Here is a 17,005-nt window from a genome sequence, read left to right on the forward strand (position 1 = left end):
TTTGGGAAGGACATTGAGACACTTGAGCACATCCAGAGGATGTAACGAGGCTGGTGAGGGGCTTGGAACACAAGCCCTGTGAAGAATGGCTGAGGGAGCTGGGATTTTTAGCTTGGACCAAAGGAGACTCAGAGGTGACCTTATCACTCTCTACAAGTCCCTGAAAGGTGGAGGTTGGTCTCTTTCTCTAGGCACCAACTGACAGAACTAGATGACACAGTCTTAAGCTGTGCCAAGGGAAATATAGGTTGGGTATTAGGAAAAAGTTTCTTAGAGAAAGGGTGATAAAGTATTGGAATGATCTGCCTGGGGAGGTGGTGGAGTCACCATCCCTGGATGAGTTTATAAAAAGGTTGGATGTGGCACTTGGTGCAATAGTTTAGTTGAAGTGTTGGGGCATGCCCAACACTTGGGCATGGAGTTGATCATCTTGAAGATCTCTTCCAACCAAGTGATTCTGTGATTCTGTGATTCTGTGATCCTTAGGGTTCATATTTTGCTACGCTTTCATTTGTCCTGAAAAGGTGAGCAGTCTTGCACTCATAAAAGGCCTCTCCTTTTCAACAGAAACTTGAAACTGGTATAAAAACCTCCACATAGCAATAGCTAACCTTAAGCTGCCAGGAGAACCACAAGTCTGTTTGACACTACTTCACTGATTATCTTTGGGCTGTAGCTTGAGCAGAGCTCAGTTAAATATGCATAGGAGAGTCTGGTTTAAAGTCATTCTATAATGCTTCTCACCTATTGGTCTCAGCTGCTGCCTAGTGTAATTACATTTCCAGGTGTCTAATTTCTAGGAGTGATCAGAAGGGTTATATGGAAATAATCACCCTCAAGGACTAAAAGCTCTTCTGGATTTTATCACCACAGAAGGAATGTGGGTGGCAGACTGTCTTAGGCACCTGTCTATGCAATGGACAGTCAAGCTCTGGGAAAGATTTTAGAAGAGGAAAGAAGAAAGTAAATTTTAAAACCTTTGACCATCAAATTGCATTTAATATAATAAAAGAATAATTCTTAATCCAAAATTTCATTGTTGACAGGTTCTGTATGAATATTACATGGTTTTATCTCCATATTATTTTTTTCCAGATTGTAAAATCGATTTTTGACCATGTTAAATAATTTTCTCATGATACAGAATACTGAAGGAGGAAACTGGTAGCATCTTACTATTGCAGGGCATATAGTTTCCTCCTGGCATTAGACTTGTGCCTTCTCACACAGAGCCCTTCATCTGAACACATGACTGTGATGGAGGGGAAGGAAGAACAGAAAAGAGCATGACAAAAAAATCAAATCCTTGTTCTATTGAAACCATCTTGCTGGGGTTTAATTAGAGGATTTCAGGAAGCCCCAGACTAGTAAATGGAAATCTTTGTGATTTGCCTTGGTAATTACTGGAATGAAATTTCAGGAGCTGAGATAATTCCCAAGGGAAAGTGCATCTGTGCACTTCAAATTAGCTGCTTATATGCTCACTTAGATTCTTTACATGCCTTCCAAACCATGCTGGCATACTTATAAGGTATGCTCATGTTAGCAGATTTAGAAGGAGGGAATCTTTGGCAGATTACCTTGGCAGAAATCTTCTCTCAGTGTTTCTTGTAGAGTGCTTCTCTCCTCCTAGAAAAGATATCCTAAGGGAATTCAGCTTTTTCTCCAGAGATATCTCCCTAAATCCCAAAAAATCAAAATCAGAAGAATAAAAGCATGTTATTCAAGATCTTCAGCCTCTCCTGAAGCAATACACACTTGGCAGTCCTGGCTCTGTTCCCAGGCTGGTGTAATTTCAACCCCACATATAAGTAGCAGGCTGACAAAGTTTAAGGTTTAGTGTCCTGTGACCTCATAGAAATAAGGAATGGAGTAAATATTATCAGAAAAGAGGGTGGCTCTGGTTTCTGAAGGCACAAGCATTGTGCTTCCAGCCCTAACCACTTTCAGGTATCAGATTATGAAGATATGGATTATCTTTTGAACTGTTTTATTTGGAACGTTTTAGAGCTTCCCTTATTCTTACAAACTAGGACTTTACAGTTAGGGGTTTAAAAAGTGTTCTTGTAGGCTTGGTGTTTTTTGTTTAACTTTTAAAATCCTTCACTATTCCTTTACTTGTTTGTGAAGTTACTATAAGGTCCTAATTCCTCACTCTTTATTCCTGTTCTCTGCCAGTATGAAGCTCTGAAAAAAGTCATAATTTGCCTGCCTGAAAAATTGCATATATTTTAAACACACTTTTTCAGACCACTTTGGAGATGCTATTGTGTTTCTATGTGAAGCTACCAGCAGTTAGCAAGAATGGACAAAAGCAAACCCAGCTGCCCAGGTACACAGGTATCCAGGGCTACTCGATGTACCTCAGACAATGTTTCTGGCTTCCAACAGCCCCTCCAGAAGGGCACGAGTCTCTTGTAGTCCACTGCTGTATATCTGCCAGGCCTCCATAGCTGTCTTGGCTTTATTATACCATTTCACTGATGTTGAATGCTTATTCTGAGTTGACAGCATCCCTGGAAGCTGGTTTTTTAACTCCTTTTGAGGTTTTTTTCTTATATTATGCTTTCAGAAATCTCCACCAAAATATATATATCCCTCTGTCCCTTGTTTTCCATATAGGCACAATTAAATATTGTTATGTTCCATAACCCACATGAAGTGTAGGGAACATGAGCATTCCTGGCTGCACTCCTGCTATGGCTCAGTCTCAGTCTTGAATTCATAAATAAAAATCCCATGCAAATTAGCTCATTTATTTGCAGTCAGGATGATGCTAGCACTTGTCATAATCATGTATTCTACATTTATTTCTGTCTCTCAGGTTTGTTTTTTTTTCCAAACTATTCATATTTTTGTCTCCTGTTATTTATTTTCCTATAGTTCAGCCTAGCTTGCCCATTACTGTGGCCAAAGCTGAAACTGCAGCATTCAAATAAATCTTTTTATTTTCTCATCTTTTCTTCCGTTTTTGAAAAAGAAAAGAAAACCAAACCAAACCAAACAACAACAATAAAAAAAAAACATTCTAATATTTTTTCCTCTTTAAGAAGGGAGCTCTAGTCTCTTTTACTCTATGGAAGTGAAGCAGATTTTTTTTTTGTTCCCCCTCCAAAATTCAATAATAAACATTTAGATTTAGATGTCACTTACATTAAGTATAATTGATTTAGGGATAGTTCCAACAAATCTGAAGAAGCCCACACACACTGAATTTTGGTTAAAATACACATTAGAATTATTTATGTCATTGTACTTCAAAAGCTGCTTCATGATCATTACCGGGATGAAAATCTGAGTAATGTCTTGATGCAGTTCCTAGAGAGTCAATGGCAAGTCTGGAGTCAGGGATAAAATTGCCATTGTAAAATTTGCTCTTGCTGACTGAGATACAAGAAGTGTATTATTAAAAAAGAAGTTTCTTATAAAGTATGTTTCCTTTAGGTTTCTTCAGTTTCCTGAAACATAAGCAATGTTTGGTTGTGTCTAAGACTCAGAGGTGTCCTGTTTTTCATTCCACAGATCAGCTTAAAAACATTCCATTCCTATGCCAAACTGAAGTAGTGTTCACAGCAGCCAGAGCAGAAACACATTGGTAGGAGGTAATGCATTGAGACTATGAAAACCAGGCACGTCTCAGCTACGATGTTGCTGTAAAGGAAAGGTTCATCTGAACAAAAGAAGGGACACAAACTCCATCGTGCTCAACAATACTCCCTCTCTTTAGCCTTGAACACACAATTTACTATCCCTCCTTCACTTTTCCCATCTCTGAAAAGTTCCTGTTTGAGAAGCATTTGGAAGTTAAAAGGGATAATAGAAAAGTTCTGAATTACCATCATCAGTCTTCTCCAATATCTAAACTAGGACAACAGAACTTTCTATCAAATTTATTTTTATCTAAAACTAGTAGTCTCAAATGGACTCTGCTTTCCATTAGATAATGAAAAATTCCTGAAGTAAAATGGGAGATAAAGGTGAGAAATAAAATTGAAAAAAAAAGGGCAATAACTGTTAGCATAAAGAGGGAAAGTCTGGAGAAGAAAAAACAACAAAAACAACCAACTACAAAAACCCCCACAAAGACCAATAACAAAACAGGGAACATATTTAGAGGCAAACCAGAAGGTTTGCACACTAATCAGTTAATGCTGAGTTTAAATGCAAGGCTATGCTGGCTCTGTTTTCTAAAGGACAAAATTACAGAATGCATTTTCATTGTTTAACCTAATTGCTATTTTGAAAATGTATTCCTTATCACTGCATGCTAAGGGAATGTGAACATTTGTTCTTTTATTGTAAGATTTATGTTGCTAACCTTCAAACACTGGGTGATATATGGGTTCAGATCTTTACTGACAAATTCCAGGTTCCCTGAACTCTAAAAGTTGGAATGCAGGTAAAACAGCAGATACAACTCACTTATCAGATTTCTCAGCATGAGGAGAACTTAAATAAAAACCATCAGGAGTGAATATCAAATAGCTGTGACCTATAACCATACCTGACAGTTAAGAATGGACTCAATCTATGTATGCTTTGTCTGACATGTAGAAACTGCTACCCAGGAAGACAAAAGAACAATGGCTTAGAAAGAAAATATTCCGGAGAGATTGTATTTCAGATATGAAAGAGAAGATAATTTATGATGAGCATTAGTGACATTAGAGACACTGTTTTTCTAGGTAGGTGAAAATGCGACATTCTATTTAACAGACAAAAGCCACAGAGAACTGGTGCATTTGGGAAACTCCAACCCTTATAAATTTGTATTAGAGCAAACTGAGAAAGCAAATGAAGCCAAGCTATCAGCAGTCTTAAAATCAAATGTGCAAGTAAAGCAGTAAGAGCAAGTAAAGGTCAGATTTTATGGCAAAAATCAAGGATTAAATCATGGGAGCTGTCATCATTGATGGTATCATATATTTCCTTTTTAATACAAAGCATGGTCATGGGCTGTGTTTCTGTGGTAACAGGAAAGGTTGACATCAGAATTATGATGTAAATGAATGGATCCTCACATACCTTCTGATTCACAATCAGTGAAGGATGCACATAAGGAGCTTAGATGTAACTTCTCTAAGAAATCATTAAAAAGAACAAAGAGGAAAGGGTATATGCACTGACAGAGGGCTCTGCACATTTTTTGACAGAATAGCAATAATGAGCATGAAGCAAGCTGTTCTATAACATGGCTTCTTTTTCATTTCTCTACTCCCATCTTCTCCCTTTACTTGCTGCTCTGCTGTCTTTCAAAGATTGCATTGTTAGCCCTAAAATATTATTAACAAAGTTGAATAAGACTAATTGAATAAAAATAATGAATATATTGATTCCAGGTATATGTGTCTCCTTTAAATGCAAGTCTCTTCATAGATTTTTGTGTATTGAAAACTGGATTGAGTGCAAAACACATTGCTACACAAGTGAGGACAAAATGTCCTTGAAATCATAATAAACCTGGAAATGACCAAAGGACCAATACAAAGATGATGCTGGTTTTCACTCATAAAAGTGGTCTTTATATGCTTCAGTGAAATTTCATGTGTTTGCATGTCCTCTTTCAAGCCAGATATCATGTGCCAAAAAGTAACCCTGAATGAATTACATAGTGAGGTTCTGTATTTGTTCTGTTTCAGTGACTTCTGGATCAAATGAGAATGATTTACAAGTCCAAAGATTATTTTCTGGCTGCCAGACCTGTAAATTCAATCTGGGATCAGAAAAATAAGCATTTTTCTTTCCGGGCCCAAGTGAAAAGTTCACAACAAAATGCCAAACACATTGAAAGCCCAGGTTGCTGCATTTTAAGTTGATCTTGCTTCTATGGTCTTGTTTTCATTTAGAACAGCAAACTTATTATTTTCTTCCATGTCAAGACTTGACAGTGGTACAACACCTAAAGTAGAAAGAAAATGAAAGTAGGTGAGTAATCCTGAAAGTTGATATTTTGAAATCCAAGGTAGTCAGATGAAAATCTGCCCTTGTATTTTTACTGAGAATTTAATGAAAACTAGTATTTAAAAAAAAAAATTCCAACCCATCAAACAAACAAAAAAAACCACAGAAACACTTACAAATAATATTTTATAATGTGTTAAAATATTTCAATTTTAATATTTTCTTTTGCTTTTAAAATTTACATTTTTAAATTATTTATAAAAAGTTCATTCCCCCATTGTTTTGATGAAGATTATCATACTGAAGTTTTAACAAAATTTTGATGGGCTCATATTATGGCATAGGATTAACTTTTATCATTATTCTGACTGTACTGAATCTGTTCATATAACATCTGTTTTGGCAAACCTGAAAAAAAAAGAACTCTAGCAAATACCCCAGTGAAAAAATAAGATATTTTCAATTGCTTCTCTACACATTCACATGATTTCTTCTGACAATGTAGTATGAAGTGTAGGACTTGCAGCTATGACTGCAAGATGCCCAGTCGAGAAGTTTCTTCTCTTAAGGCAGCCTTTTCAACCCAGAATAATTAAGTGAAGCCTTGTAGAGATACAACAATTAGTCTATTCAGAAATTGTTGGGAAGTTTATGTCCATAATTTAAATAAGTGTGTCATAGGCCAGAACTAGAAGTACATATAGAAATAAATGTGAACATGGTGAATAAGCATGCACTAGTTTTACTTTAAATCCTTCATCCAAATGCATTGACATTTTTATTTTTTAAACTGCATAATTTTTTTTTAATAAAAGAAGACTTTTGGTATGTGGTTTCATATGAACTTTTAGATTAATTAGCTTTTGCCTTGTTTATGTGTTGTTGTTTTCTTTCCTTGAATAGTCCAAGAACTCAAAATTCACTCTCTTATACTAATGGTCAAGCAAATTATTTCATCCTTGCACATGAAAGAAGCCATTTCATCTTCCTTTATATGTACCAGAATGAAGAAACAGAAGCATAATTGCATTGCTTAGGTGAACAATTACCGTTGTAATTACGATAATTGAACAATTACCAATGCAACAGAAATGTCCAGTATTTGCAATATAAACATATGAAATAAAAAAACATTGCAGAATAAATTAGAATAATAGTTCATTGCCCAGAAAAGTTGTGGGTGCCTCATCCCTGGAAATGTTCAAGGTCAGATTGGATGGGGCTTGAGCATCCTGATGGAGTAAATGACATTCCTTCCATGGTAGGGAGTTGGAACTAGATGTTCTTTAAGGTCCCTTCCAGCCCAAATCATTCCATGATTCTATGATTCCCACCATTTAAATGGTTTTTCAGAAGGAAAAATGTCTACATAAGTATGGGTATGTGACACCTGAAGTCCTTGGAAAAGATAACACAGTTATATTACCTTTTTTTGAGTGAGGCATTTACATGTTCATTATTATTTTTCTTAAATAATATCAAGTGACACCAACAACAATGGCAACCAGCAGAGAGTTGGATAAAGGAGAAATTGCACAGTGGTCATGGTGTCTCAGAACGGTGAAGAGACAATCCTAAATGAGTCCCAGGATAGGAATGCTCCACAGCAGCAACTTGGCCGATAGACTCACCATATGACATTTTATGCCGAATATTCAGTGTGGATTAGACTAGAAGAACAAGGAACATCTCTCCACACAGACCTTGAAACTGAATTCTACTACCAGACAGCAACATTCAAGCTTATACAAATGGTCTTCAAAGCTGCACTAAACCTAACTTCTTGCTTCCCTCTACTAGACGTCTTTAAGAGAGCAGTCAAAAATATCTTCTCCCTGCACTTACATTCATTTCATGTCAGTTATGTTGCATATAGAGATGTGATGAAAAATCACCATCTATTTATATGCAAGTTGAAGAAACATGCTTTGACCATGTACTCTAAAAACATCAGATGCAATCTGCAATTGAAATTATGTAAATCTCTTCTGCTGAGGGACAATTAAGAAGCATTTCTAGGAATATTTCTGATGACATTTCACAACAACAGGATGTAATTTATTTTTAAAGCTGTCCTAATATTTAGGTGGAAAACAGAGAAAATATTTTTGCATTAATAAAATAATAATTGCATTAATTTTATTAATGCATTAATATTGCATTAATTTATTACAACTCTGCCTATATATTTAAAACAGACTGATTAAAATTGAAAAAAAAAAAAAAAAGCATTCCATGATTTTGTCAATTAGGCATAATACAAAGTTATCATCTCCTACTGCATAAAGCAAGAATCAATTAACGTTTTGTTTTGTTTTGTTTTGTTTTATGGGTGGAATGATAATCTCACCACAATATTTGGTTTTTAAGGAAGTTCCACTTTTACAGTAGTCAACTTCAGAATCCTTCAAGCACGCCCTAAAGCCAAACACATACATGCTGATTAGGGGAGGAAGAAAGAATGAATTTAAAACCCGAAAATTCAGCAAGGGAAGAAACCTATAAAAGTTCCTCCCTTGAACTGAAAAAGCTTCCATTTATATATCTGTTCTATTTTAGCATAGGTTGATGTCACTTTCATTATCAGTGTGAGGGAGTGCCTTATTTCAGGGTGGTGTAACCCAAATTGAATCCTTCATAGTCCTAAGATGTTAGAAAGCATTGAAATTCCAAGGAAAAACAGCCCTTGGATTCTACATGCATTTTAAATCAGCAATAAAAAAATAAAAGGAGAAAATTAATAAAAGTAAAAAAAAAGTTCTAAATAAAGCTTTTAAATAAATTTCTTTTCCAGTAATTTTTAAAAAGTGTTGAAAATCTATTTGTAATAGTAGAGTCTAGGAATCACTGTATTAAGCACAAATTATTTCTCAAGAAGAGATGGTTCAAGAATTTAAATTGCCACAGCCAAGACTTGGAAACTGTGAGTGACACTGGCATTTTACCAGTGGAACAACTTAATTACCTGGTTTTCACACTGATTATCAAAGTTCTATTCTTTTTATGATATGCTGTTTTCTGAAGTAGGACACCATGTGACTGTCAGTATCTAAAGTGACAAAGCAGCCCTCAGAAATAAAATTATAATCTCTTCGCCACATGCAAATAAGAGGTGATAATCCTGGCTTCTGCTGAAAGCTGTTCATACAAAAAAATAACAAGAGCTAGAGGCCTGGATATCCATACAAATATTGAATATCACCCACAGGCAGGCATGCCAGATTTCCTCTAGCCAGGATCATATCATTTGTTTTATCCAGAGTGATCCTGAGACGAATGCTTTGCTGTAAATTCTGCCAAACCCTGGGAAAAAAAAATAAGTCTCAAACATTGATTTGGAAGAATTTGAGACATTAAGTTGGAAAGTGGAAGGTTTATCTTCACAGGGATAATACACACTGTAACTTCACCTTCTTCTTCTAAGTGGAATCTTGGTTTTCTTCACTTTTGAGCAAGGAAAACATAATGAAGATTATTAGGAACTTTCAAGAATTATATTTTCAAAAGAGCAAAAGGTTAGCACTATAATTTGAGTTTTTAATGTGCTAGGTCAGTGAAACCATGTCAGATCAGTTCTGTTGATTTCCTGCACACAAAAATTTCTAGAGATACCGGGATAAATATCTTCAACCTTCAAGAAGCACACATTTATGGAAATATTTCTCATCATTGATCACCAGAAACACAAATTTTTCATGACAGATATCAGAGTTCCAAAAGTAAGGTTTCTGAAATTTTTCTAATAAAATCTCCAAAAATGTTTTTTTTTTTTTTCCTGGAGGAATCTACAGAACACACTGTGGACTTGTAAGTAAAATTATGTTAATGAAAAGAGGAAAAAAACAGAGATAGTTAATTTGGCTAATGCACATTTGGAAAGCTAAGGAGATAAAGGTAACATTTTTCACTCTCTTTCAAAATTCCAAGTTGTAAAAACTTTAAAGTACTCTACATTGCCCAAATTTTAATATAAAGGCAATTAAAATATTTAGTGGCAGAAAATGTAATCAAATACCCATATTCTCAGACTCACTGAGAATATCCTCATTCATCCTTTAAGAGGGTACTGCTTTTGATGGTCCCAGAACTCAAGGCAATATACACTATATATATTAAGAATAAAAATCTCTGATAGGTTCTTCTGAAGTATAGAAACTACAAGAAGAGGAATCTTTGTGGAGAAAGACCATAGAAGCCCCTAATCTACAAACATGAAATCTGTTCTTAGTATGGTACACACTTTGTTTTCCAGGTAGGATTCAAAGAATAACTCCTTAGAAAAGAAAAACTTAATTTATTTTGATGGGTATTTGCTAAAACTTGTTTGATATACTTCTTACCTCAAATGCTTTATTTTTAACTGTAAAAGGAAAAAAATATCTAATGGAAAATTATATACCAAATCTAGATGTTAAATTCTGTCCTTTTTAGTATGTTACTCAGATTGACAAGGAGGTCATCAATTTGCTAAGTGTTGCTACAAAGATTACAGAAAGCGCACGAAAAGTGCTTTGACTGTCAATGCCTTGATGGCTTCAGAACACATTATGGTGTCTAAGATGTTTCTGTTACACTGAGCACAGTATTTCACCCACAGGCTTTTCCTCAGCTGAGTGTGTCATGGACTCAGAACACAGATCAGGTGTAAAGTTCATCTAGGATCTCAGACAGAATGCAATATTTAAAAATTATTAAAAAAAAAAAAAAATAGGATTTGTCCCAAAAGACCTTGTTCTACTTTTCCAGAGGTAGAGTGCTCAACCTGAATCCAATCAATTTTTCCACAATGTAGCTGACAATTTTCCCCCTAATCAAGAAGCAGTTCTATCAATTCAGTGAATAGATTCATTCAGGGTTAACAAAACAACAAGGCACCCAAGGATTATTCTGATTGAGATTTTATGGATATTCTGACAGAGCTAAATGTATGCTAAGTCTTGAAAAAAATATCCTTACAACTCCAGATTTCAGTCTTTACTGCATAAAAAAAGACAGTATAAATCACTGCTATATCAACATTTTTAGGAACGTAGGCACAGATCATTGCTAATTATAGCAAAGAAACTCTTTTAAAGTCTACTAGGCAATGGGCAAAGTGATCTGTCAGAGGAAAGAAGGACAAAGAAAAGAAAGAAACACATAATAAATTATTTGTAGAAATCAGAATCAGCTATATAGGCACACATGCTACAAGAGAAACCAAAATCATAACCCTATCTGCAAAACATAATCCTCCTTACCCAGTGTTTTTTTTATTAAGAGAGACTTATGGTCTGTCTGGTCAGGCAGCACTATCACCTAAGTTAAGCTGACTGTGTTGATTGAATGCTGTTCTTGTCCATCAACACCTGAATTTTTATTTTCTATTTAGAAGTGACTCTATTTGCTCTTTATGTTACACTTCTTTAATACTACTGATGCTACTTCCTAGTAAAAGAGTGCCAATGTTAAAAAGAACATACAAATTTCAATTTCAAAAGCAGGTATTTTCAAAATTTTACTTATTTTGTGTAGCCAGCATGTTATAATTTTTTTTTGTTTGGTTGTTTTTTTTTTTAAATGGGTGCTATTGAAAAAGTAATTTTCCTTTTAATAGTGGAGTAATGGTGGAGTTACAAAAAGAGGAGGCTGAATATCTGAGGGCAGAGTAATTCATTCCATATTAAAATAATTTATCACAAGTTACTCAGAAGATCATCTTACATTTTTTATCCATCAGCTTTTCATATAAGAAAGGTGGCAATGAAATTTCAATAAAATAATTTACACTTCTGGTAAGTTGAGTGGCTAGATTGGGGGAAATAAAAATAAATTAAAATAAGTAAAAATAAAACTTTGGAACGCCTAATTTCAGTTTCTTCAAAACGTTTTCTTTTCAGAATTACTCACTTGCTTCTAACATGGATAAAACAGATATTTAAGTGTCCTTTCTTGGGAAATAAGCTCTTAATGTTCTAATTTTGTGGGATTTTGCACTGCTTTTTAAATTTGATTTTTTTATATTTAAACAATTTTATTTGAGACTAGAATACTGAAGACAAAGTTTTGTGTGGGTCTAGATCAAAGTTACAGAATTTAGTTATGATAACAGCTTTCTCAAGTCTCTGAAGCAATCCAAATGTTTCTTTTCCAAAATAACAAATAGGTGTGACTAGATAGATAGATAGATAGATAGATAAATAGATAGATGATAGATAGATAGATAGATAGATAGATGAATGCTTAAATATATATATATATTTGCACATATATTTATGTATTTTTATTTATATATCTGTATTTGTATAGGTATGGATACACACAAGAGAATTATTTTTGTTACAAATTATGGAAAAAATATCAATATAACCTGTAAATATGCAGCTTGACATAACTGTTTTACCCTAAAACCTTATAATTAAAAGTTCATTTCCAAAACTAGTGGACAATTAATTCAGTAGCCTGTACTCTTTTGCTGTACTCCAGTTTTGAGGATCTATGTGTATGATAAACATTTGAAAAACCTTTGTTCATGCCTTCAATCAATTATTGTCCTTAGCTAGTATTTCCTGTGGTTATTTCAATGTTATATTTGTTCATGCGCTTTTCATATTAATAAGATCAGGACAAACAATCTTTATCTGGAAATTTTCCTGTATGCATAAAAAACTATATTTAGGTTTATGATTGATTATTGATGACTAACAAAAACAATAACATTTTCAAAATTCAGAACAATAATGTTAGAGTAAATATTCTCTGCATAGTGTAAATGTTAATAGTTAGTCATTTCAACCATTTTCAAGGTATCTTTCTAACCCACTTGCATCAGCAGTAGAAACTGTAATCTCAAAATTATGTCAGAAATAATGCTTTTTTCTTAATCATCTTCCTTCTTCTCCTTACCATACCTATTTTTATAATGCTTTAGATATTCCTTGCAATTACTACAGACATTTCACCTGAAACCTAACCCCCTTTTCCATGATAATTTTATCTTACTGCTCAGTCAACACCACACTGAGCATATTTTACAGCAAGGCAAACTCCCTATGTTCTAACCAAAAGCAGAATAAACATTTCTCAGAATTATTAGCATGTTATTGGTACACAACCTCACTTGATTTTTCAGCTAATTTCACTTAATGATTGTGACCTGATCAGGGAGAGAATAGGCAATAATTTCAAAACAAGATGGTAACTAGAGCTATTTAGAACTGACTCAGGTTTTGGGTCTGTCCCTGGTGTGTGCAGCATTGGCAGTCCTGCATGGCTGCTTCATCTTAAGTCAATCATTTTTGCATTGAATGGAAAATACTTGAAACTTACTGATTCTCTATAAATTATTCCACATTTCAAGATAAAATGTCATAACACTATTTTAAACTCAGAGAGCATGTGGCCACATACTATGTATATCATCAATTAGCATAATACCAGATAACATGAGGTGATATGCAAATAGGAGAAGAATACAGTATTGGCATAACCCAGCACAGCAAACTCTGACATCTGTTTGGCAATATTTTGTACGTGTAAATTCTGCAGCTCTGTCTGTCTGTGTGTAATGAACTTGTCTGGAAATTCAGAGCACCTAACTGAGAGATTATCTAAAGTAACAGCACAGCAGCAGTCTGTTTTAATTTAGGCTGTCTGAAAGCTACTGCTATGAAAATTAACAGCTCTTAAGTGTGTTAAATAATCCCTGGCCTTCATAATAATTGAGCAGGCTGAAAGAAGTCATACAATTTGTATTATCTTGTTGTCAAACACCAGCTGACTTTTTTTCGCCTTGTATATTGATTTGGAAAATTAACCTGCCTCTAGTCAGACATGTCAGTCTGAAAGAATTTTAAGGACAGCTAGCAAAATCTTCAGGCTACCAGTTTTAAGGTAGCAATGTCAGATGGGATTTAATTTCAGACCCTATGTTTATACTTCCTAACAATTCCAAGAGAGGGCAATTGGGGCACAAATAAATTGCACCTCTGCCTATTTATAAGGTTTTGGGCCAAAAAGTAGTGACTGAGAACTGAGGACTGGTTCATTTGTATGAGATAGATAGCAATGCTCTGAAGCCCCAAAATGTATGGTCTATGCTTTCCCATAAATTATGCCTAGTAACACTTTTTCCAATCAATTAGCTACCCTTCACTGACTTATTAATACAGCTATTTTATGTGCTGAAGTCAGATAAAGAGTGCCTTTCAGGCAGCAGCATGTTTGCTTTTCCTTAGCACTTATTTGGTGATGTTACCACCTGAAATTGGTGGCGTCCACCCTCAGAACAGATGGGAGAGGAGAACAAGAGAAGATGACTCATGACCCTGGAGGTATCACAGAACCTTATTAACATCAGGGATGCTGTTGCAACAGTGCCAAGAAGCCCTGGCTAAGGCCAGCGCCTTGTGTTGCCAGGCAGAGACACACATGAGCATATGATGCAGTCCTAAAAGTGTTTCTCTACCTGGACAAAAATTCTGAAGCTATGAATCTCTGCAAGAAATTATGTGGATGATGGTCTACTGTTGCCCAGTTCCTCTAATCTCAAACAAATTTAAACTTCTTCAGGCATATATTATCTCATTTTTCTTCAACAGCTTCTGATGGCCAGTCTTGTTTTGTGGTGACTTTAAAGAGTTAGAAGGTGATATTGATTTTGGGAGAACTAGCTCTGAGGTGGCTATATTTCCCACTTCTTTGGCATTGAGAATAACTATAAGTTTGCTTTTCCAGAAATTTGATTTTTAATTTTCTGGTAAGGTACCTAGAGAATGGAACAGCCATTAATTATAACATTTTTGGCTCATGGAACAGAAAATATTCAATAAAGATGTGCATTGTCATGGAATAAAGAGTGGTTGAAGACCTCAGTTTCTGGAATATAAATACAGATGTGGATGATAGGTCACCACAGGCAGGTGGAAGAAATCCATCATTGTCCAGACAGTTTCCTGAATTATTTCTGTAGCTATCACCAGGGAGAGACCTTTATAAATTGATGGTACTGATGACTGAGCTCTTGCTTTGGGGTCTGACCATGAGCAGAGAGATCTTGGAAACTTATCTTTCCTTTAATTTCAGTTCAATTACATTTCATATCAGAAAAGTTTTGTTTCTATGGTTAGCAGAGAATTCTGATGAAAATTTTGCACTTAAACATACTTTGTGTTATATTACTTCTGTAAAAATATGACTGAAAATATCAGTCCACACATTTTGAAATATTTTATTCTGAATATGAATAAAACAAAGGACACAAATATCTACATTTACTTCACCATAAGTTATCCTTAGTCAAGTTATCAAACTATCTTCCCATAGATACAATAGGTCCAATTGAAAATATGCAGGTTGCATAAAGGTACCCACCAATGAGTACAATTTAGTGAATTTACTTGCAAGTCTGACAAAACTAAATATTTTTTTAATAAAGAAAACATATATAATGGTTTCAGTGTGAAGATATTTTTTTATGCAAATATAAAGTTCAGATACAACAGCTTTCTTAAAATAATTAAACTCCTTATCAAAACTGACATATTTATGGAGAAATTCATACATATAGTGCGTCAGATAAGGATATGCAATGGCCAGTCCAAAGGGAGAAGTAGTATATTTCATAGGACTTGAAAAAACAATATAATGTGTTTGAAGGAAATATAGTTAACATTTTTCTTCTTTTTCCTGACATGAGACTTTAAGAGCAAAGGCTCTTTTTCACATAATAAAAACATTTATCCTATCAACAATTTCAACAAACAGAAAGCATTGAAGTGAATGTTATTTTTATTCTTTCTGATTAAATCTTTTTTAGGTAGCTATGTGCTGTGTGGAATAAAACACACTTTTCAGCATTTAAAGATTTGAGCTGAACAAGCTTCATATTATCTGTCTGGTTTGGATTTTGCTCATGGATTTATTGTTGGAGAAAAGTTCTTCCCAATCTGATTGCATAGCTTGAGTTGAATGAGTGTTCATAAGTCTTTACAGAAGGATTGAATTTTTCAAGGCGAGACTATAAAAGAAAAATATTGGCTATTCTCTCTATAAATGAAGGAATGGCAAAATAATTCTTTGGTATATCCATATAGTTCTAGACAAGGAAAAAATTAATGAAGTGAATCAAAGACTGAGGCACAAGCATTTTCCTAATTTCTATGAGACCAGAGATGTAATATGTGCAGCAGAACATTGCAAACTCTATGCCTTGCAAGTCTGAAGCATAATCTTCTTCTAGTGGGAGATAAGAATTCTTCATGTAAGTGTCCTGCAACTTTTTAGGAAAGAATCTACTGTCTGGTTCAAGTTTTGATTAGTAAAGACCAAAGCTGGGAAGAAAACTCTCTTTCCTCTATCCAAAGAGAATGCATTTCTCTTTGTGAAGGAGAACACTGAGTTTGTCATATTTCATATATGCCAGTTTAAGGCTTCTTCACACACTGTGCTTGTGTTTGTTTCTTAAACTGTTATTAAAGAGTTAACATCTTCAGTTTTATCGGATCATATTTAAAAATAAAATTCTTAGAGTAATAAGAAAGTGTATACATGAATACTGATCTGGCATGCATTTTTATGATATTTAGCACCTAAGACAAGTCCTGCTTCCATGTTTCTAAATCTGTCCTTGAATTAAATCCAACTGCCATACTCATTATTTCTATTCAGCCAGTTTTGTAGTCATAAAAGGAACATTATTCACTTAGGATGGCTAAGAAATACTCTCTTCAGTAAGACAAATCATAACTAAACTCATATTAGGTAAGACATCCTAATTATGACAAAAACAAAGGCATTGAACATCTTACCAAAGGAGTTATGGAACCTCCTTCACCAAACAAAAATATGCATATAAATGAAAATGAAGGTTTCATTTATTTGAAAATAGCAGGTCTTTTATTGAACCTCTTTTCAAGGGCCCTTTCTTGGTTTTATTTTTGACTGCCTTCCAGATAGTCCTAATCTACAGTCTTCCTGTTCTGTAGAGAATAGGCATTCTGATTTCTTGGTCTTCAGTGATGGGTAGTCAATTCCTATAATTACACTGCACCTCCCAGACTATCAGGGACATAAAAGACTGAAAGTTATGTCATATGATTATGAAAAGAAATATTTGTTCATGCTC

At 34.5% G+C, this 17,005-nt stretch overlaps 1 long non-coding RNA gene across 1 annotated transcript in view; it reads right to left on the reverse strand.

Annotated features, from left to right (window-relative positions):
- Positions 1 to 5,858: 5,858 nt before the first annotated feature.
- LOC110468138 (uncharacterized) overlaps positions 5,859 to 17,005 on the reverse strand; it is a 51,517-nt gene continuing 40,370 nt past the window's right edge. The window contains exon 4 of the long non-coding RNA XR_002465034.3: positions 5,859 to 5,899. This is a non-coding gene — a long non-coding RNA (uncharacterized LOC110468138). The remainder of the gene's footprint in view (positions 5,900 to 17,005) is intronic.

Source organism: Lonchura striata, chromosome 1 (genome assembly GCF_046129695.1).
Source record: "Lonchura striata isolate bLonStr1 chromosome 1, bLonStr1.mat, whole genome shotgun sequence".
In the NCBI taxonomy this organism is placed as follows: Eukaryota; Metazoa; Chordata; class Aves; order Passeriformes; family Estrildidae; genus Lonchura; species Lonchura striata.